We start from the raw sequence: 23,986 nt of genomic DNA, 5'->3' as shown, positions 1-23,986 counted from the left end.
CTTTTTAAAAACTTAAACTGCTTCCTCAGTAGCTGATTTGCTATCAACACACTCTAATTATTACAGGGTTTGCCTCCCCTGGATTTGAGTGAATGTCCAGGGAGACCCTCCAGGGAAAAGTCCAAAAACCCTTCTACGTGCAGCCTACACATGATGAGCACACTTGGTAGAGTGAGTTGCTGAGCAATCAAACTTGAGACGCATTTGCACCAGAGTAAAACCCCTTTCCCTGAGTTAAAAACCCAATCAGAACTGTTCTCTCACTAAACCCTTCAGAAGCCCAGAAGCCCTGGCTTCCTTTCCCCTTGAAACTCAACCCAAACTCCAGGAGAGAATTCAAGCTTCCTGCAACCTGTCTCTCAAGGATCTGCAGATGTTCGGCCATGAGAGAATTCTTCAGGCTAGAGACAGCAAACCACGAGGCAGCAAAAGCTCCATTGCTGTTCCTCATTAAGCCTTCCGCCCGTCCTCTCTTATCTCCCTCCTAGCTCTTTCTGAGAACAAAGACACGCTTCTCTTCCTGCTGCAAGGCCCTCTGGTTCCCACCCACTGTGTGGCTGACCCCGCCCCCCCAGGTCACTGCCTGTCAGTCAGGACAGGGTTCACTTCCGGTTCACTCCTTAGGGTAAGGAAGGGCTCATTGCAACATGGCTCTTATCCCAATCCTGCAGCTCCAGGGAATTCCAGTAACACTCCCTCAAGGATTAACGTTCTGCTGTTGAATGCCAGGTTAGTAAATGCAAAACATTTCTCATCCATGATTTAACTGTGCATGAGCATGCTAACCTGGTATGTGTGACTAAGACCTGGTTTGGCGAGCTTGGTGGAGTGGGTCTCTCTTAGCTCTGCCCCCCAGGTTTCATGATCCTACAGCAGCCCCACTTTGAAGGTCATGGAAGAGGACTTGTGGTCATCTATCATGAATCCATTCCCCTCTCCAGGTGCCCAGGCAGGCAATATCAGAATTTTGAGTGTTTGTCTCTGAGGGTGGGCCTACAAGCTAGGATAGAGATTCTGTTGGTGTTCCAACCATCCTGCTGCACCTCAGTCTATCTGCCTGGCTGGCAGGGGTGGTCTTGGAGGTGGTGTTGGGTTCCTCAAGGCTTATTGTCTTAGGGAACTTCAATGTCCATGTCAAGCCCCCCGCCCCAGTAGGAGTGGCTCAGGACTTCATGGCAGCCATGACATCCATGGGCCTACTATCAGTTCCTACTCATGTGGCGGGACATACGCTGGACCTTGTTTTTGCCAGCCAGGAACTTAATGATCTGCAGATGAGTGAGTTTGATATAACTCCTTTGTCATGGATAGAAAATCATCTGTTGGGGTTTGGTTTAACTGCTTCGATCAACCTCTGAAGGGGTGGTGGATCAATTAGAATGGTCTGCTCCCAAAGGCTTATGAATCCAATCAGTTTTCAGACAGCGCTTGGGGAGTTTCCAGTGTCCAGAACTGGTGACTCTGTCGAGGCCCTGGTTAATCTCTGGAATGTGGAGACAGCCTGGGCTATTGACATAGTCACTCCTAAACACCCTCTCTGGCTTGGTGGAGCCCGTTCTTCTCCTTGGAACTTAGGGCGATGATGACGGCTTGAATGACTATGGAGGAAGACTCATAATAAATCTGACTGAACACTGGCTAAAGTCCATTTTAGGGACTACTCTGTGGCAGTGGGGGAAGCGAAAATGCATTTGTTCTCCACCTCCATTGAGTCTGCCCAGCAGAGCTGTTTTGTGTGACAAAGTCATTACTTCATACAGGCCTCCGGGTGACAGGGGAAGAACCATCAGCAGCCCAATGTGACCAGTTTGCATGTCACTTAGCAGATAAAGTTGTTCGCATCCATGCCCATTTAGACTCCAGGATTTTGGCAGTTCCAGGAGACATACCTTGGCAACCATCTGGTCCGACTGTGATGGATTCTTTTCAGTTAGTGTAGCCTATGGAAGTCAACAAGAATCTAGGCAGTGTGTGGGCAGCAGCATGCACTCTGGATCCTGGCCCTTCATGGCTAATAAAATCTGCCAGGAAAGGAACAGGTAGGTAGTTGGAGCCAATTATTAATTCTTCATTAAGGGAGGGTAAGTTGCCATCAAGCCTCAAGCAGGTAGTGGTAAGACCACTATTTAAAAAAAGCCCTCCATTGATTCCATCAACCTTGATAACAACCAGCCTGTTTCAAATCTTCCCTTTTAAAACAAGGTAATTGGAACTGAAACTGCCTTGGTCACCCTGGTGGATGACTTACGCAGGGAATTAGACAGGGGGAATGCATCCCTATTGGTTCTACTGGACCCAGCTCTGCTTTTGGATGCTCAGGTGGAGGTGGTGGCCATGGGTGCCTTTGCACAGCTTTGGTAGTGTGCCAGCTGCTTCCCTTTATCGAGAAGGCAGATCTGGCCACAGTTACCCATGGCTTAGTCATGTTGTGGCTGGATTACTTAAATACGCTCTATGTGGGGCTGCCTTTGAAAAATATTTGGAAGCTTCAGTTGGTGCAGTATGCAGCTGCCAGGGTTCTCTCTGGAACTGCTCACTCAGAGCATATACCTGGATACCTGAAGGACCGCCTACTCCCAAGGATTTCTACCTGCCCAACAAGGTTGCTGAGGTGCCTTGGCTCCATGTGTTAAAGTTGAGAGAAGCTTAACTGCTGTGTATGTGGGACAGGGCCTTCTCTGTTATTGCCCCCAGGCTTGGAATGCTCTCGCAGGGAATATCCACTCTTTGACATCTGTGGCTTTTTTTTTAACAACTAAAGACCTCTTTATATGTTCAGGCATTTACCCATTCACGGCTGCCAGGTTTCTCAGCTTTCCTGCTTCTGTTTATCTTTTTAATGGTTTGTGTGTGGGTGGGTGGGTTTTATGGTTTTTTACTGTCTGATTTTAAGGCTTTAAACATGATTTTTATGAAATTTTATTGTATTTTAACTTGTGTAAACCGCCTTGGGATGTCTTATGAAAAGCGGTATGAAACCTGAAAAATAAATAAAATACTCATTATTAAAGTGCTATATAGCCACATTCAAGCTCAAATGCAGGAGTGGTACAGGAGTGGGAAACCCCCCTCACCACAGACATCCCTGAAGAATACCACAGAAGTGGCCAGCTATCTCAAATCTTCAAGTGCTATGTTTTATGAAAGCTGATCATACTCACAAGCTCAGGATGGCCCACAGAATCAGACAAGATACAATTATGGTTATTGTTCTTCTAGTAACCCTCCTTCCAAACATCAGATGAATTTATGATGTTATGATAAACTTTATGATTAAGCTCTGCCTGAAAGTGTCAAAATAAGTAAGAAAATATGACAACCCCTTCTCCTGACAGATGTGTCTTTTTCATGAGATCCTTGAAAAAACAACTGTATTCACAGGAGTTTGCCACTGATTATTATGTGTTTCTGTATTTAAGCAGAAATCTTCATGTCTGGGCTTAGTTGGAAGACACTGGTCTGGTTTAGACATCATGTAGAACCAAGGTTTAATCAATATTAACAAGTCTTGGGCTCATACACTCCCTGCTCCCCTTTGTCTGTGAATGGAGCAGGTTTTAAACTTCCAGCCTCGACTTCAAACAAACTGGGATTTATTGTGACAGCTGGATCCAGCAAACCCCAGTTTGTCCTGACCTGAGTTTGCAAACAAAGCCAGGATATAGAATATCAAGAGCCCTTTCTCATGATCAGTGAGAAGGGCTTGAGGGCGGGAAGTGGGGAAGGCTGCTCAAACTTACCTTCCTGACAGACTATCTGTCGGTCCTTGCTGGGCATGCACCCAGGCGATCCTCTGCTGGCCCAGGCAGTGCGGAGGGTTGAGGACCGGGACGCATCGTCCCAACCCCTGGAAATCCCATGATGCACCTTGGAAGTGTGTGGTGCATTGTGGGTATCCCAGAAGCGTGGGTGCCTGTCACTGCTACAGTACCAGCTAAAAGCAGGCAGTGCTGCACAAGATTTTAAAAAATAGGGCTAAGGGAGTGCTCATTCCCTTAACCTCATTTAGGAGGCTGGCTCTGCAGGTGGGTTTGCCACTGAAGCGCCGCCGGGATCGGACTGCTACTTATGAACAGCCATAAGCAGGCTTGGATACGTTAGCCCACTGTTTGCTGCACGTGAGAACAGCATCTAGTTTTTTTAATTTGACTTGTCCATGATCTGGCCCCTTCCGCCACTTGCAGAAGATGTTAAAAGCCACTCTCCTGCAGTGGGCGAATGGCTTGGCATAAGACCATTGGTCTTTATCTTGTGACACCTCCTGCTGTGATGTATGTGTTGATTGCTGTTGTTGTATTTGATTTTGTTGTCTGTGTTGGTTTTAAATGGTGGACCATTGTCTGTGGACCATCATTCTCCACAGAGTTCTGCCCTAACAGGGTGCTGGAAAACTAGGAGCCAGGTCTCACGATCAGTGAGACCCGGTTTGGGTAGCTAAGTGGGGAGAGTGGGCTAAGCCCGCTTTCTCTGCACAGAAGCAGGGCGGGAGCCCTGGGCCGGCCAGATCGGCTACCCACACGATTGCCAGTTCCATGATGGAGCCAGCGGGGGCTGAGAATTCGGGGGCCGCGCGGCCCCTGGAAGCTCCAGAATGCCTTGCGCGAGCACACAGGGCATACTGGGCAGACCCGCAAGCTGCGAGGCTGCTTTTCAGCCTCTCACTGGGGGTCTACTCATGAGTAACCATGGTGCAGAGCCACGCCATGGCTACTCACGATAAAAAAACCCAGGTTTGCAGAGTGATCGCTCCGCAAACCCAGTTTAAGGGGTGGGCGACTTGAGCGAGTTACCCACTCAAGAACCACCGGGCTCACAGCCGAGCCCGGTGGTTCTCACAATTTTCTACAATCGTATGTATAGCCTCTAGCTCTGCTAAAGGCAGTTTATCTTCTCTTTGTCCTTACTTTATACAGGCAAACCTCTTTACTCACAGATTCCTTATCCGCAGTTTCACATATCCGCGGTGGGGAAAATGACGCCCAACCTCGGCATACATGGGAGGGGAAAGCGGGAGGGACACTGACCTTGCATATCCGCGGGTAGGGGTGGCCAGAAGTGAAAGCGGAGTTTATTTCCGGACATCATTTTAGGGATTGGAGACACAAAATGGCTCCCGTCTACCACCACCCCGATAAAAAACATGATTTTCTGCCATTGGGGGGGGGCACATTGCAACTTGGGCGGAGCAGCAGAGCAAGGTAAGAAGTCCCCCCGTGAAAATCAGCCGATTTTTAGCCATTTTCAGTCACTTTGAAACCTAACCCCCACGATCCCATAGGGATCAATGATCCAATATTCGCTGTTTCCATATCAATGGTACAGCCACGGAACAAAACCCCTGTGAATATCGATGTCCACTTGTATAGTAAGAACAGAGAAATATTCTCACAATCTGTATTGGAAGATTTTGCATCAAAATCCTATGGAAAATAAGATTTAAAAGATCAAAGCCAGTAAAGCGATAGTTTAACAAGAAAAGTAAAATCACTGCCAGCTAAACTTGCATATTGCATAAGCTGAAAGTCAGCACTTTTTCCTCAGAACATTACTTTCATTCTATGCAACATTACTTGACACTTTTCTCTTTTCAAAATACTCATAAAGAAAATGAGGCACAACACATTTGGCATAAAGAATATCATTATATGTCACATTTAATTTTTAAAAATACAGCACCCCACAAAGAATGAAGGCATTTTTCACATACTTCAGCGAGAATAATAACATTCAAATTCTGCACCTAGATTTATATCAATGGGACATAAGATTGGGTCCTAGAAGACAGAAGGCATCCCAAGATGACTTTCTTTAGGAAGGGAAGTGACTCTGGTAATTAAATTTTTAAAATTTTACTTATGTTCTTTTTTTGTCCTGAATCTATACTTTGAGCCTCACATAATCTTTCCTAGAGATTAGCTTTTAGAACATTTCCCAACTCTACCGGTTGAATCTGGAATAAGGAACAATAAAGACTTGCTTTGTTGCCATGGTCTCACAGAAGCAAGTGAGTTTTGGTAGGGTAGTCACTGGCTCATTGAAAATAGGTCTGTACTTTTTTAGTATATGCCGGTTAATCAATGAGGAGATTCTCACAATCGGGCAAAAGCGAGCTAAGGGAGCCTAGCCCGCTTTTGCCCGATCATGTGCTGCCACGGGAGCCACACAGCTCCTGGCAGCAAACCCTCCTAATTCCCCCTCCCCTTAGATGGGGTTAGCGGAGCGAGTGCTCCGCTAACCCCTTCTATTTGATTGGATGGACTTTAGCTCCATGGGAGAGCATATGCTGTCTGTACAGAAGGTCCCAGGCTCAATTCCTCACACCTAGTTAAAGTATCTCAAATAGCAGGGCTGCATATGAAGCTGCTTCATACTGAGTTACACTATTGGTCCATCTAACTCATTAGTGTATATTTCTGAATGGCAGTGGTGGTGAAAGCACCACTTGCGGCATTCTGTTGGTATGCACCCCACAATTCCAATTTCGGTTGGAATTCCACAATTCCAACTAAATGAACTGCTGTACTCACACAGGAGATCATCTGATTGTGCCATACATAAGTCATGTTCAAATTATCCCTTAAAATAGTGGTCTGACACCATTTTGATGTGAATACTTACTTAGTAATTGTGTGTACTCAGAGAAGATTACTCCTTTAGCTTCAATTGCTGAGTTCAAGTAGAAGGCTCAAATGCAAATGCTTTGGGCATGACCCATATGAAGAACTAAAGGAATTTTTCTTATTGTGACCTTTTAATGACCAGAACTGTAAGTTTTCACTGTACTGTGACACATATGCAAAATATGGACTGAGACATTTACCCAACTGCCAGTGTCCTACATGTGGGACATACAGGAAAATATGAAATGTAGAAATAATTAAAGTATACTTAACGATAATCCATGCAATTAACAATTAATAATTTGTAACACAGAAATTGTATACTTTAAAATCACTGGCTGGCATCCAGACTACTGAAGTACATGTGCTGCAAAGGAAGTGTGTGTGCAGCATGCTGCATTCCAGACTGAAGCAGAGCAAGCATTTACACAAGAGGGGTGATTTTCACCACCTTCCCTCTGAAATACTCTGTACTGAAAATATGACCCTGAAGGCTGTGTGATCTTTGGAGACATACTGTCCAGGACCATGGAGCACTTCAAACAGAATGGGAGATGGGTGAAACCCGTACACACACGAGCGCCTATGCTGCTTTAGTCTGAAATGCAACACACTGAACACATACTTTGTTAATATAAATGTTGGAGACTATCTTCAATGTTTTTGTAAACTTTAAATATGATGCATTTGCCACTGGCTCATCTGGTGGCTACTCAGGGACGGGCCTTCTCTGTTGCTGCCCCGAGGCTTTGGAATGCGCTCCCTAGTGAAATAAGAGCCTCCCCATCTCTGACAATTTTAAAAAAGTCTTTAAAGACGCATCTGTTCATCTAGGCTTTTAACTGATACTGTTTTGATTGTTTTTAATGTTGTTTTAGAATATTGTTTTAAAAATTTTAAATTGTTGTTTTAAATTTCTTGTTTTTGTTTTTAACTAATGTTTTAATGTTTTTATCTTGTTGTAAACTGCCCAGAGATGTAAGTTTTGGGTGGTATAAAATAATCACCTAAAAAGAGCTCATCTAAGGCTGTAGCACTCCCACCTGACTATCGCAGCATTAATGGTCTGATGCGAACCAGGGGAAGAGGTTCGCTGGTGAGAAAAGCATTCCAATCTCCACACCTGGAAGGTCTTCCTGACTCACGAGATAGGTTTTGAGTTCACCCATTTAACCTATCACATACAAGTTTCTCAAACCATTTCACTCCATAGTTCTTCAAGACTGAACACACCCGTGATTGAATCATACAGCATGTATTCTTTTATTAATCACGGATGTCATCCCCTGCAACCAGGAGGTGTGACCTGTGTTTGGAGTAAAGGCATGTTTTTGCCTATTTCACTCCCAAGTCCTATTCATTGGTGTGCTCCTTCTTCAGACCCACCATCTGCATGTGCTTTGGCAATTCCATCTACCACAACTATTGCTCCAGCTTCGCTTCCAGCTCCTGGTTTGGACCTATCTCATGATCCAAACCATGCACCATACTTGGCTGCCTTAGAGAACCAACTTCCCCTGGATTTTCCCTAGAAGCAGCCGCTTTCCTAGTTCCCTGGCTTGTGGGTAGAGATGCTTGCCTCTTCTCTACCCTCTTTTTCTGCCTGGTCCTGGGAAAGAGGACATTGCATTCCCCATTCTGACAGACACACAAATAGAATTGAAAGAAGGTACAATTTGGACCTGTAAGCTAAAACGCCTTTTCATAAGTCTGAACTAGATATTACTAGTAAACGTTTTATTGCTTTTTGCCATTTACCTAACTATTCTTCATTTCCTGTACCCCAAGAACCCTTAAATCAATTAATCAATTTTATTACAGCCATAGGCTGTAAAACAAAATATTAAACATTAAAACAAAATATTATACATAGTAATCCTAATAAAACAGAATAAAACAGTAAGCTCCTATAAATTAGATCTTGAACAAGATCTTAATCTAATAGCAACATAAAAGAATTTCGCCACCACTTTAGTGACTTCATTATTTTGGTCCTCAAGGCAGAAGTTCAAATAAAAGGGGTCGGCTCTTCCTGGAAACTGCTCTAACAAAGGGAATATAAGTTCTTTCCTGGTATCACAGTAAAGAGAGCACTATAACAACACATGCGAAACCATTTCAGGGAGGCCTACACCACAAGGGCATAAGCCAGAGTCTGGCAATCCCTTATCAAATCTTTTTTCCAAAAGGGCTGAGGGCAGCACATTCATACGGGCCCTAGTAAATGCTATCATAAACTTATTAAAGTGTAGGGAAGCTAGATAACTAGCACCTCTATTCCTCGAAGGGGGCATGATCCCAAAAAATAAAGAACAGGTCCTGTTTCCCCAAAACACAAGATTCTGATGCTCAATGTCATGGAGACGTTGTAAGAGTATATCTTTTGCCTTTTCAATTCCCATAAGTAGAATTTCAGAAAGAGACAGACTGATTTGCAGTATTTTATTGTTGACGTATAACAGCCAAAGGCTAGCGAAAGAGTCCCTCCATAAGAACCAAAAGTAGGAGGGCTCCCGATATTCCAAGCTAAGTTTGATCCATTTAATAAAGGTAAGCTCCCATGCTTTAGAGGAAATTGTAAGGGATCCAGACTCTAAGCATAGCGCTGAATAAGGTACACATCTGGGTACCCCAAAAATAGCTCTAAGGAAAATTGATTGAACCCTTTCCATCTCAGATATTACTCCCTGAATCCAGGGTGGAACCCCATAAAATAACTGAGCTACAATCTTTGCTCGGAAAACCTGGAGAGTCATAGGTATATACTGGCCCCCTTTGAATAGTAAAATCGCAAAAGAGCATTGAGGGTTTTACGTGCAATGGAGATAGAATACAGTCTTTGAGATTTCCAATTAAGATTATATTGGAAATGTATACCAAGATATTTCAATTTATAAACCTGCTCGATATTTTCCTTGTTTACCACCCACTTGTAAAGTTTCCTGGCTTTAGTAAAAGCCAGGACCTTAGATTTCTCATAAGTAATAGAGAGGTTATTATCATTACAATAGCAGGCAAAAGCTCCCTGCAATCTAAGAAGACCAAGATGGGTCTGGGACAGAATCACTGCATCATCCGCATATAGCAACACTGGCACACGAATATCGGCCAGTTTTGGGGCACATGAATCCACCTATCCTAAACACTGCGCTAAATTGTTAATAAAGAGATTAAACAAAGAAGGGGCCAGAACACAACCCTGCCTCACCCCATGAGTGACAGGAATTGAATCAGTTAATGCCCCATTAGGAGCATATCTGATTCGGATGGAAGAATTGACATGGAGCTGCATAATCAAGAACAATCTTTTGTCCATCGAGGATTTCCCAAGTTTGGACCACAGTAATTCCCTAGGAATAAGATCAAACACAGCTTTTAAATCCATACAAGCAGCAAAAAGTCTACCTTTGGGAGCACTCGAATATTTACATGCTAGATAGTTCAAAATCATACAGTGGTTGAGAGTGGAATGTTCCGCTCTAAAGCCTGCCGCTTAAATAAATCTGATTTCAGATATTCCTATCTCAAGTGTTTATTTCCAGACAAAAGTTTTGTACAATTGATACTGTAATGGATTGTTCACTCTAACTTTGCTAATTCCCTGCACAAACCCAAAAGTAGTCACAGGACATTCTACCAGCGCTCCAGAACAGTTCCATTAACAATAGAGCATATCTTAAATTAATCAACAGATTTATATCTAGAAAAGGGAATTTAGTTTCACCTACAGATGCTACTTTTTCCTGAGATAGACCATTTGTCTATCTAGCTGATTTTTGTCTCCTGTGACTGGAAGCTATTTCCAAGGTTTCAAAGAGGGCTCTTTTCTAGCTCTATTACCTCTGCTCCATTAATTACTCTAGTGGTAGATCTTATAGTAGCTGAGATTCCTTAACAGCTCTAGTAGCAAAGCCTGCAATAAATTAATCAGCAGATTTGTTAACAGGAAAGGACATTAAGGTACAGATGAATTTATTGGAGATCTGTTGAATTAACCTGGCAAAGTGTTTATGCTGCTATCTAGAAAGGCCCATCTAGATATTTGGTGTGTTCTTAATACAGTATATAAAAATGTCCAAGACTCATGTTATATGTAGAAGGTTAACACTTCTATATATAATATTAGACTTTTATATACTGTATTAAGTAGGCGCAAAATATCTGGGAGGCTCATGAATGCTGCCCTGTGCAATAAATACTGTACAAAACAATCTTATTGTACTGAATATATCTACTTTACTTAATTGTATCAATGCATGAAGATTTACAAAATCTAGGGATTTTATTCTTCCCCTCCATCCTTTTATTTTTATATTCTTCCTGTTCTCCCCAGACCCCACTTTTACATACATTTATACTTCTATTAGGGTATCCATTATCTACAAGGTTTGTTGTTGTGTGAATTATGTTAAAATCCAATAAATGTTACAGTTAAAAATATACAAACATGTCAAAGACAACGATGCAGGCAAAAAAGGAAAGTGTCTTATTTCAGATTGTAGTGTGTGTTAAATGCTCATGCCAAAAATTAATGCATGGTATTATGAAAATTCTTGACTCCTATGTTATGGATCCATTTTATTGTGCCTTTTTGAAACAAATGTATAAAATAGCACTCTGAATGTGTAAGCAATGTAATTTATGCAACTTGTGCTTATTATTTAAAAACACATTTGTTGTTATAGAAAAATCTTTGGGAGTAATGCAAACCAGAAAAGGAAGCATGGATTCAAAAGGAGCAGCACTCAGAGGATTGTCACAATTTATCAGAGGCGCATTTAGGGAAAATAGCGCCTAGGGCAAACACTGAAATTGCGCCCCCTGTCCAAACATCTGATACTCATCTTTCAGATAACTTTGCCATAATATCAGCTCTAAAATACAAGTCAAGCTCATTAATCTTTTAATATTTCAAAAACTATTCAGCAGTGGACGTAGCCAGACCAAAAAATGCTGGAAAACTACAAATTTCAGTATGCTGGGGCTCATGAAATACCCAAATACTATGTGGAGGTGTACTTGGAAAACTAAACAGAAGTGCCTATCTAATTCTCTACTATGCATTGTAGCATCACTATTACATAAGTTTTAAAATTAAATGGAGAATTGGACTTTTCCCAAATACTCTGAAAATAATGAAAGGATATGCAGAATAAACTGTGTCACTGCTTGGAATATATTCTAGTCTTTCAGAAAGACAGTTAAAATGAGAGAAAGAGAGCAAGAAACTCCCAGTGGGCCTTAACACTATGGATTTCACACTGATTCAAAGACAAACTCACCATTAACAGCCATATTATTAAGATATCACATTTAACTCACTTATCATAAGAGCAAATGAATACAATCCTAACTCATAAGCTTCAGCTCAGTATTCACAAGCCCTGATTTGCTGTACATAGTGCCAATCTGATTATGTGTACAGTGTTTTATATCATACAATATTTAAAAAAGAAACCTTTTACCTGTAGCCCTTTCAGGGGGCTTTCTAAAGGACGTGGGGGCATGGGGGGTCTGCAAAGGTTTTCCCTCCTCCCGCTGGCCTCTAGGGCCTCACAGGGACAATTTGAGCATGTGCGGTGGCCATTTTTAAAAATAATATTTTTTAAAAATGGCCGCTGAAAACAAAATGGCCACCGTGCATGCTCAAATGGCCTCTGCAGGGCCTGGCATGGCCTAGGGCCTCACAGAGGCCATTTCAGCATGTGTAGTGGCCATTTTGTTTTCAGCAGCCATTTTTTTTTTAAATTAATTTTACAAAATGGCGCCCCCCTTAAAGTGGTGCCCGGGGCACGTGCCCTGCCTGCCCCACCCTAGATATGCCCCTGAAGTTTATGCAGGGGAAGGCAACCTTCGGCACATCAGATGTTGCTGAACTACAACTCACAGCATCCCCCAGTCATAATAAATTGTGGCTGGGGATAAGAATTGTAGTTCATCATCTGGAGTGCCAAAAGTTGCTTATCCCTGGTTTATGGAGTGATGCCGGGGTGGGGGTGGGGGGTGTTGCTTGTTTGGAAGCATCTGGGTGTCAAACTTCACTATGTTTCTAAATCCTTGGAGATTTATTGTTCCGGGTCTTGGTGCCCTTTGTCCTTGATATTTTCATTGCCTTCATTTCAGGGCATATTGATCTGAACAATGTCCTGAGGGACATGATTCTTGCCATATTGTTCAATATTTGAGCGGCTACCAGAATTTATGAACAAATGTAGATGCATTTCAAGGATCTGTATTGACCTTTTTCCATTGCAGTCCTGTGTCATGCTGTCTTCAATATCTAGACATTTAAATCACTTTCCCTTGACTATGTGATATCAGTTTACTCAGTGACAACTGAGCAGGTTAAGGTGACCTGTGTTTTTCCATTTTAAAAGAATTTGGTTTCTCTGTATACTGTAGGATTTTCGAACAAAAGATGGAACATTGATCTAATCTTCCATAACTGTCTTGTTAATTGTCTTCCTTACATACACACATTTTATTCAAACAAGTTTTCTCCCAAATATATTTTTAATCATGCTTTCAAAAAATAATAATTGTGAAATTTTTTTTAAAAGAGTATGGCTACAGGTGAAACCATTCTCTCGCCTTGCTTTGCATTTTCTTAATGGTTGAACAGGACAGGGGGCTGATTAATATCACACAGCACCCTGTGAAGGCAGCTGACACAAGACTTTCTCCATTTGATCGGCAATTGTTACATAGTGCAGTCCCCTATAATTGTGGCCACACAGTAGCATTTTCATATAGAAGGTTTAATGTGAGAATTAAATCCTTTGAGCAGATCCTTCACAGCAGTGGTACCAGCAAATAATATCGGCAAGTACAAAGTAAATTCTGAGGCAGCAAGCTCTGCCTCACATATGAAACCTTCCAGACAGGAATATCTCATATAAGTGCTCTAGTCCCAAACACTCTATAGTATGAAGTTACTCTGAGGTTTTGTCTATTTTTTTTAAATAATAGTTTACTGAACATTTTTCTCATTTAAAATGTATTCAAGTCCTCATCATCATCGTATCCCACCCTCTTCCATATTCATCCAATGAATGAAGGAAGCAAATGAAAGAAGAGGAAAGGAGAGAAGGAAGAAGAAGAAAATAAATTTCCAGAAATTACTGTAACATATGGGTGCCTAGATGGATTAGCAATTAGAAAGTGTTTAGTTGTCTTTTAGTTTATATATAGTTATAGGAAATGGTACCAAATCCTTAGCCACATTTCTGATTTATCATCATTGGTGAAAGTCCATTTTCTGTGCAAAGCTAGATCAAGTAAATCCTGTACCCAGTCCTCCACTTAGGAGCATTAGTTGCCTTCCACTTTGCCACTTATAAACCTCTTAATAGCAATTGTCTGGAACTCAAATCTAGGTTCTGTGTATTTGGGACATACCTCAGTATTTTATTTTTGTCCTTCAGCTCTAAATTTGTGTTCAGTGTCATGTTTGCTCTGATAATAACAACTTTCCAGAAACATTGTATAATGGAGCAAACTCAGAAAGTGATCAAGTCTGCATGCATACTGTGGCATCTCCAACAATCACTATTTGGGATAAGCTTTAATTGCTCAAGGCAGATTGGGATCCATTACGACCTAAGAGTGAGAGCTTGAATGGTCCTGGGAGACCAGACTGTGCTCCCAGACAATTGGCGCAGCATGGCGCAGCACAGAGCCCACAATGTGCCGCATGACATGCACAGTGCATTGGGGGGCTATCCCAAAGAACCACATGACATGCAGGAGTGCTTTAGGCACTCATCTCTGCGTCTGCTGAGGCTGAACATAGCTGCAGCGAACGCATGTTCCCAGAGCCCAGGTTAAGGGCTGGCTTGAGGCTTTAACCTTGGCTAAGAACTGGTTTTAAAGCTGGGCTAGGTGGCACTGCCTCGCTGGGATCATGCCCGATCCTGGCGGTTCTCACGCACAGCCTAACCCAAGGTGGGCTTTCCTAGCCTGGGTTAGGGTGTGCACGAGAAAAACCTCTATGTTTGACAGCAATAATAATTTTCCCTAACTGCATGGGATCCAGCTTACTAGTGAGTTCTATATTCCAGCAGGTTCTAGCTTACTAGTTCCAGCCTACTAGTGAGTTCTAAATTCCATTTATTCCAAGTTATATCTAAGTTTGGAATAAGAACATGGTGCATTGTGATATACATGTGTGTATTAAATTTAGGTAAAGTACAGGTGAAACTTGGAAAATTAGAATATCGTGCAAAAGTCCATTAATTTCAGTAATGCAAATTAAAAGGTGAAACTGATATATGAGACAGACACATTACATGCAAAGCGAGATAAGTCAAGCCTTAATTTGTTATAATTGTGATGATCATGGCGTACAGCTCATGAAAACCCCAAATCCACAATCTCAGAAAATTAGAATATTACATGGAACCAAGAAGACAAGGATTGAAGAATAGAACAATATCGGACCTCTGAAAAGTATACAGTGTACTGTGCTTGACTGGCCAGCAAACCCACCTGACCTGACCCCATAGAGAATCTATGGGGCATTGCCAAGAGAAGGATGAGAGACATGAGACCAAACAATGCAGAATTGCTGAAGGCCGCTAATGAAGCATCCTGGTCTTCCATAATACCTCATCAGTGCTACAGGCTGATAGCATCCATGCCACGCCGCATTGAGGCAGTAATTGCTGCAAAAGGGGCCTAAACCAAGTACTGAATACATATGCATGCTTATACTTTTCAGAGGTCCGATATTGTTCTATTCTTCAATCCTTGTCTTCTTGGTTCCATGTAATATTCTAATTTTCTGAGATTGGAGATTTGGGGTTTTCATGAGCTGTACGCCATGATCATCACAATTATAACAAATTAAGGCTTGAATTATCTCGCTTTGCATGTAATGCGTCTGTCTCATATATCAGTTTCACCTTTTAATTTGCATTACTGAAATTAATTGACTTTTGCATGATATTCTAATTTTCCGAGTTTCACCTGTATTGTCTCTAATAGCCTGAAGAATACTTGGGGTCTCTAGAATTGTAAGAGCATCTTGTCTAAATTAAGCTGAGATGCTGTTTCAGTAGCACAAACTGCCATGTAGATGTTGGCGGCAATTGAGATTCATTCTGTGGAATCAAAAAGGGCTCAGAGACATCGTCCTCTGTTAAGATCTGTGATAGTTAACTGATTACTCTTTGTGCCCAATGTTTCTATATAACTGAGTTTTTATCAATTAGTATGTACAGATTTCCCCATAGTGTCATCTGCATGACAGCATATGGGTCAAATATTAATCGTCTGGCAAGCGCTTTCCACGCATGTTGAATAGCTTAGATTGTGGGAGTGTAGTAATGAGAATGTTTAAGATACAGAAGAATATTTGCTTTGAGCTGCAGTGATGGAAAGCTTTGTCTACTGAATTTTTGCCCACCATGTAGCTATTAAAGGTGCAGGAGTTCTGGCAGGAAACAGCTGCCAACCAAGATACCAAATTCTATCAGAGGTCCCTTGAGATATGATGAAGTCCAGATGGCTCGAGTAATGGCAGAACTAGAGGTTATGAGGGAAACACAACGTTTCTATCAAGGGCTGAAACCAATTGGTATTGCTTGTTACAATCAAAGTAACACTTCAGCATCAGAGTGTACAGTCAAACTGAGAGCGTATCAAATATGAGTGGTTAAGACTGAAACCCTAAACATAATTACGATTAAGTTCCATTAAAACCAGTGAGAATTCCAAATAAACATGTTTAGTATTGGGTTGCTTTTGACACAGACTGGTCAAAAGCTAGTCTTCATTGAGCTGGTAGTCTGTTTTTCTTTTTAAACAATGAATAACTTATCACAATCTGATGCCTTCACTCAGATTAAATACAGGATTATTTTCATTTAATGTATTTATATACCATCCAAAACTCATGTTTCTGGATGGTTTACAATAAAACACAAATTAAACATTAAACACAAATTAAAACATTAAAAACAATAAAGACTCAGAAACTTCTTTCACCTTTGCGCCACTGTCATTTTACCTCCCCCTCCCCCTTTGCATCTACATGATCAGGAATTATTACATGAGAATTCTGATCAAGCACAGCTGCGCTAGCCAGGCCCCAGTGATTACCAGTTGCTTAGAAACAACTGACAGCCAACCCCCACAGTCAGAAAAGCTTGAATGGATGCTCTGTGTAAAGTTTTTTTTAATAAGTGTGTGGGGGGGGGGTGGGGGGGTAAAGAAAGCCTTCAGATTATATGGGGAAATTAGGTTGTTACTTGAATCATGAGTTGTGTTCATATGGCCTAGACTAGTTGGCTCTCGGTCTGTGTACCTTTAAATAAAAATAAAAAATAAATACCTATCAGTATACATGAAGAGAATTTAAAACGAACAGTTCTCCTTCTGTCTCTGGAAAAGCAAGAAGCAGAGTGTATTGAATTTCAGAAATGATTTTCTTCCTTTCATTCCAATACACAATATACTGTTAGAAACAGGATTAGAGAGGAGGAGGTGACAAAAGGCAATCTTTAAATAAAAAACATGCTCAGATATATGTGAGATTTTATTCACTCGTGCATACCTTCATACTGTACACAAATGTGTTAAATATCAACATCAATCTTCACATTGCTGAAAAGTGAAAACAATGACTACCTATCAAACCAAGACCTCACAGAATAGTCAGCCTTAATCATGCGGAATTTAAATACGCACAAGTTTGTGGAATTAATGGTTCTCTCATACTGGCATCAAATCAGTCATGACAATTCTGAGATGAAAATTTGGGGCGGTGTACAAATTTGATAAATAAATAAATAAATAAATAAATATCCCATAAATTCAAGTTCACATACAGCTGAGTTGTCTAGGGTTGAAAGGGCTGGTACGCAGCCCTTCCCCCTTGTATTCGAATTTGGAGACTTTGATCACCCGCTGAGTTGTTTTTAATGATTTTTTTGGATAAGATTTTTCGTATTCGGGCCAAATTGTAGTGATGTGCATGGACCGCGGAGGCGTGGTCCGACGCTGGGGGGTTGCTTTAAGGGCAGGGGGTTGTACTTATCCCTCCTGCCGCTTTTACCCCTCTGGAAGTTTTTGCCCAAATCTTTGGGGCGGCAGCGTTCCTCCCTGCCGCCCCTGCCCCCTTGTTGTTCCCCAAACCCGAAAGTAACACGGGCGTATTCACCAGCTGCCACGCACGCCGCCGACGTGCACATGCGCTACCGATGTGCGCGCACGCTGCCGACATGCGCGTGCTCCACACATCACAGTGACATGCGTGACACGCGCCACCGCGGCAGGCGCATGTGCCCGTGTTACTTCCGGGTTTGGGGAACAACAAGGGGGCAGGAGCAGGAGGGAGGAACGCTGCCACCCCGAAGACTTAGGCAAAAAATGGAGCAGCGGAGGGGGGAAAGTGTCGGGATGGGTAAGTACAACCCCCCCACACCCTTAAAGCAACCCCCCAGCATCGGACCGCGCCTCTGCGGTCCGTGCACATCATTACAATTTGGCCCGAATACGAAAAATCTTTAAAAACATCATGTAAGTACAACCCCCCTGCCCTTAAAGTAACCCCCCCTCACCAGGGGTTCAGCGGACCACCGGACAAGCGAACTAGTTCGCAGGCCTCCAACATGGCCTGCGAACCGGTTCGTGCACATCCCTACCAAATTGGATTCCACATTTATTGCAGAGTCTACTAGGCAGGTATCCAGCAACTCCCCTTATGGGATCAGATTGGATCACTTTCATTTTGTAGCTCCTGAGGATGTGGACAAGCTGCTTTTGACTGTATGTCCTACCACCTGTTCTCTTGATTCTTGCCTAACTTGGGTTATTTCATCTGTCAATAGTACTATCAGAGAGGGTCTGGTACGGATTATAAATGCTTCTCTGAGGAAGGGCAGGACACCTCCTTGCCTTATTAGATCTTACCTGAAGATCTAATCTTCTTTGAACTCTGAGTTTGGCCCCACCTGATGCAACCTGCCTAGCAGTATTCCTCATGAGGACTCCACTTTGAGGTTTTAAATAAAAGCAGATACTTTATTACTGAGGGTGCTCACTGCCTCCACAAAATACTATAGGATGTCTGGACAGACATTAGGGGATCCACAGCAGTGCATGTGCAAAGCATGAGAACAAGTCATTTCCCCTAGTTCCTCCTTCTCCCTGAATCCCTGGGGCCCTCACTCCCATTTATTCCAGAGGGTCAAAGGACCTTGAAAAAAGCATGAGAGGCAGTGTGGGTGGCTGCAGGAGGAGGGGGAATTCTGGATGGAGCGCGGAAACTAGAAGGGGACACCTTCCATGTGTGGTAAGAAGGTACCTCTGTCTGATTTTCAAGAAACCCCCTCCTTCACCCATGCCTTGTCATTGGAAATGGCTTTGTTGGGGGGTAGGGCTCAGGTGGGAGAAGGGGGTAGCAAAAAAATAGCCTGCACTCAGAGCTGCAATCTGCAATGAGTTGCAATCCAAAGAGTTGCAATCTGCAATGTGAAACAACAGACTAAATAGGAATCCTTTGTTGCCAATGGATCTCCTTGTGAATAAAGCAAGTTACTTGTAAGTTACTTGCAAGTAATTCCTATTCTGCTGTTTACATGCATGGATTTCAACTGCTCAGAAAGCAACAGAGGAATTTGCATGGGCAAGGAGAGAAAATCTCAAAATGAGAGAGCCCGTCCTTTCTTCTCCCACAAAGGTTAGGACTCAAGTTCCTAAATTAGAAGGTTAGGACTCAAGTTCCCTCCCTGGCTTCTCCAAGATAGGGCTGAGAGAGATTCCTGCCTGCAACCTTGGAGAAGCCGCTGCCAGTCTGTGAAGACAATATGGAGCTAGACAGACCAATGGTCTGCCTCAGTATATGGCAGCTTCCTATGTTCCTAGGACTACTTTTTCTTAGTGAAAATGTCAATTTTACACACACACACACACACACACACATCTCAAAATAGCAATATTTTATTAACATGTTATTTTTAGAGAGGCTAGCATTCTATAATGTTAATTTATGCTACACTATTGTTTTCTAGCATTCTGTTGCTTAGCTTTATGTGATTCTTTCATAAAGGAAATATTTAAAGGCATAGTTCTGTCATGTTTTCAAAATTACAGAATGGAAAATGTTTGTGATAGCATCTACTGTACCATGGCTGTTTTCATTGGTGAATGACTACTAACATAATATTCATTCATTTCTTTGGCTTTCCCCTATAACACTGTATATTCAAGCTTTCTTTGAAAGCCTGAAAAGCAATTATCACTGAAAAACTGGGAGAAAGAACTAATATAGGTGGAGAGAAGAGAAGCAGGGAGAAAATTCCTGTGCTTTTCTTTGGCACAAAATAACATTCAAGTATCACAATTGTCTGATAAGTCATAATAATCTTGATTCAGGGACCCTTTCTCAAGCAATTGAAGAGATCGGCAAAGTCCTGGTCAGTCAAGGGAAAGAAATCATACCTCAATGTACAGCTTGTTCTGGGAGTGTAGGCAGGAGGAAGGAGGCTACAACGTTATTGAAACTAAATCTGCTACTGCCCTAACTCTTTACCAACAATGGTTCACACATACATGTTCATAACTTGATGGCAGCAGCATCAAGTGATGAACTTGCATATCCCTTCACATTATCTCCAGCACAATGGTCTTCACTGAGACCATTCCCACATGTTGTTGCTAACAATATTTTACTTTATGATTTCCTCTAGTATTTTTAATGAAGACCAATAGATCTCTTTCACATTACACCATTATATAATTATCTCTCAAAAGTCTTAATATAAAGCTCATTGTTCTTATCATAATGTATTCCTTAATGGTCATTTTAGAAAGACTTCATCTCTGCTTAATTTGAAAAATCAAACAATTTTCTGAATTTTGACAATATGTATCTGATATACAACTGACACCAGTTTCCAGAGATGAAACCAAAAGATACTAAGATTTATTTCCTACAAAATAACTAGCTAAAAGGTTGAAAGCAAATTAAATCTGTGGATAAGAAATCAAAACTGTAGATTTCTTTCATTCTTTCCTCAGCTATTGTCTCAGAAGGAGTCAAGTTGGTCAATTAGTTTTCTGGAGTGACAGGAGAAGACAAATACCATGGACTGTTCTTTGAGATGTTTTGTTGCCAATCCTTTAGGAACCAGAAAAATAGTGCACTTGTACAAGAAATCGACAGGTAAGTGAAAATATAGATCTACTAAATGGGCAGAGAATGCTAATTATGCTAAAAAGTTCCATTTGGTGACAACGCTCTTGTGCAAAAGATGCACAATTATTGCAATTATTATCCATTGTAAGGAGATTTCAATTGCAATGAGGGTCAGGAATGTGTTTCTCTTGTCAGAGAGCACTTCCAGAACATGGGAAGGGTTTCAAAAATAACTGCTCTCTTTTCCAAGAGCATGAGAACTTCAGAACCACATATATATGTTTTACTAAGATCAATATTTAACAGTGCATTTCAGTAGTTAATATAGTCTAAAATTATTCAAACTTATTAGTCAAAATTATTCAAACATGTAACAAGTATGTTAAAAAGTTGGGCTAGTCTCTGTTTTTTCCACTTGTCTTATGGGAGACTTGGTTCCATCATATACTTAAGATGTATTCTGGGAACCAATGAATAATAAATAATGAAGGATAATAGCTGAAGCACAAGTGCCAAGAGAAAGAAAATTAGCACTCAGCTTTACTTTCTTTCTTTCTTTCTTTAATTTGGTGAGAGATTTCAAACTATACAGTCACAGCAATTCTTTATTATGAATTATTTATAAATGGTTAAGTTATAAAATGGTTGCTAAATGTTTTGTTGTACATTTGCATTAGCAATTGTAGTACTGACACTGCTTATGCATCTCTGGATCTCCAATCTAAAATAATAAAACTGCTCATGAGCAGGTCATGAGTCCTGGAGGAATGGTGGGGTGCTTCACCTGGGAAACTATCAGCCTGAATCTCCTCAAGCATATTCTATGGTGAGCTCAAGGTCCTAAAGTTGAATTCCAATTTATGGGAGGCTGAAAGAAGGACATTTAGATATTTGAAGGCTGAAAGGAAGAAGAAACCTCAGATATCTAAATGCCCTTCAGTTGCTTCATGACTGCCATCCGAGGCCAATAAAGATGCATGCATGTGGTAGAATGCATTGCAAGAGTTGACCTTTCTAAGTTTAGGTTATGTCAGGTCCCACCTAATGACTATCCTATTTCTTCAGATGGGGAAGGAGAGTCCTTCTCTGAGGAGGAACCTAGGAGGAACCACACTCCAGCAACCAGGTAATGGGCCTCCACATCTTGGTGGTGCCAGAAGCCTCGGTGCCCACCCAAGGACCCCAAGACGTCCCCAGTTTGGAGGAGCCCCTGGAAACCAATCTAATGCCAGCACCTCAGTCACCCATGGCCTGCCCTACATCCATCCAAATCCTCGAAGAACCCAAGGCATCTGGGTTCTAAGAATCTCGGGATGGGGTGCCTTTCCACAGCCCTCCTGACAATCCGACCCTGAAGCTGCCACCAGCTACATCCCAGCCCCCTAGGAATGCCTCAGCCGATCTTCCAAGCCGCCAGTACCAATGTAACAGAGAGGCACTGCAGGCAAGGTGGAGAAGCACAAGGCAGCTACCGCCAGATGAGTCTCCTCAGGAGGAGGTGTAACAAACCACAGAAGGGTTACTCATGAGGAAGGTTTGCACCAGCACAGGCAGGAAATGTATATGGTCCTTTCCTGGCCTACTTAAGCCTTCCCAGTTCTTTTAGGTGCTACTGGATGCAACAGCTCATGTAGACCTCTGTCCTGAAGGTGGCTACCTTGCATGCCAGCTCTGTTTCTAGAGCCTTCTGACCTTTGCTCCCAGACCCACCAATCCTGCCTATGCCTTGGGCTTGCCACCACAAGGTGCCTGCTGCTGTTCCTGAACCTGTGACACCTTGGTGCCTCCTGTGGTCCTTCAGCCTGTCCAAGAGTGTGTGTGTGTGTTTCTCCCTTGACCGAAGGGCATGACAGGCAAGAATGTTATGAAATATGAGCCGACATGATGTGCAGCATAATGTGGGTGGTTCAGAACTGCCCATGCTGCTGTGGAAGTCTAAACTGCCCACACTGTTGCAGAACAGCCCTGTCCTGCTACTACAGCTTAAAACTGTGCAATCACAATTGTGTGACACTATGCCCACTGGAAATAACATCTATTGGAAACAAATGTGCAAATGATGTTTTGAACATCTGCAGTGGTGCAGGCAGTTCTCAACTGCCCATGATATGGTGTGGGGAGACATAGACCTCTATGGGGAAAGAGCTGGAATGGAGTCCCTCTTCCCAGGCACCTTCACAGATGTTGCTGGAGCTCCACAGTGCTCTATTTCTCTTTAAGAAGCTCCATGTGTGGAGAGTGGCCCAGGGCTATAAGGAGGTGTGCAGTAGGAATGGTTGTCTTAACATGGTTCAGTGGGGCTGTGTGAATTATCCAGCTTAAGCTATTCAAAGACAAATATCCTGACTATAATCAAACAGATGTCTAAGGAATTCTCATGCAGGACATAATGGCAATTTATCATCTCATGTATTTAAATTTGAGTATCTGGTAGTCAGAGGAATACTGTCTCTCAAAACGGAGGCTGCGTTTGTGCAATGAACAAAGTTGTACTAGTGCAAAATGGCATAGCTGTGCTAAATCATGGAGACTTTTGGAACTCCACCCTTGCACAAACATTCCCTGCAAAACATGAGAGATGTATAAGAAGTTGCACACCTTGTTGTGCTAGTGCAACACTAGTCTGCAATACAAGCTACAAACTTAGTGCAACTAGCTAGTGGAACAGCCCTTCATTAGTGTTACATCATTGCATATGCACAACATTAGTCAGGATAGACAGACCTATCATCCTCACATTAATCCAAAGGAGTAGTTAATGAGTAAATGAAGACATTCTTTTATTTAGGCAAATATTTTTGCTCATTACTTGTTATCTTTTATATATATATATATCTTTATACCTATAAAGCCCTAAACAGCTTGGGCCCTGGGTATTTAAGAGAACGTCTTCTTCGGCATGAACCGCACCGCCTATTGAGATCATCAGGAGAGGTCCATTTGCAGCTTCCACCAGCTCGTGTGGTGGCTACTTGGGGACAGGCCTTCTCAGTTGCTGCCCTGATGCTTTGGAACACACTCCCTGATGAAATAAGAGCTTCTTCATCTCTGACAATTTTTAAAAAAATCTTTAAAGACACATTTGTTCACCCAGGCTTTTAATAGTTGTTTTAATAGTTTTAACTGTTTTAATAGTTTTAACTTATCTGTTAAACTGTTTTAATAGTTTTAATTTAATTTTAAAATACTGTTTTAAGTTTTTAAATTCTTGTAATGTTTTAACTTT

General features: G+C 42.0%; 1 protein-coding gene and 1 long non-coding RNA gene across 8 annotated transcripts in view; one reads left to right on the top strand and one right to left on the bottom strand.

Moving 5' to 3' along the window:
- The window catches only part of KCNQ5 (potassium voltage-gated channel subfamily Q member 5), a 576,092-nt gene that overhangs the window by 372,831 nt on the left and 179,275 nt on the right, over nt 1-23,986 (bottom strand). The window lies entirely within an intron of this gene.
- On the top strand, nt 619-22,433 carry LOC128340942 (uncharacterized). The gene is made up of 3 exons (XR_008314100.1): nt 619-729; nt 20,643-20,787; nt 21,826-22,433. It is a non-coding gene; the product is annotated as an uncharacterized LOC128340942 (long non-coding RNA).

This window comes from Hemicordylus capensis, chromosome 1, assembly GCF_027244095.1.
Source record: "Hemicordylus capensis ecotype Gifberg chromosome 1, rHemCap1.1.pri, whole genome shotgun sequence".
Classification (NCBI taxonomy): Eukaryota; Metazoa; Chordata; class Lepidosauria; order Squamata; family Cordylidae; genus Hemicordylus; species Hemicordylus capensis.
The sequence above is the reverse complement of the archived record's forward strand: the minus strand, read 5'-3'. Positions and strand labels throughout refer to the sequence as shown.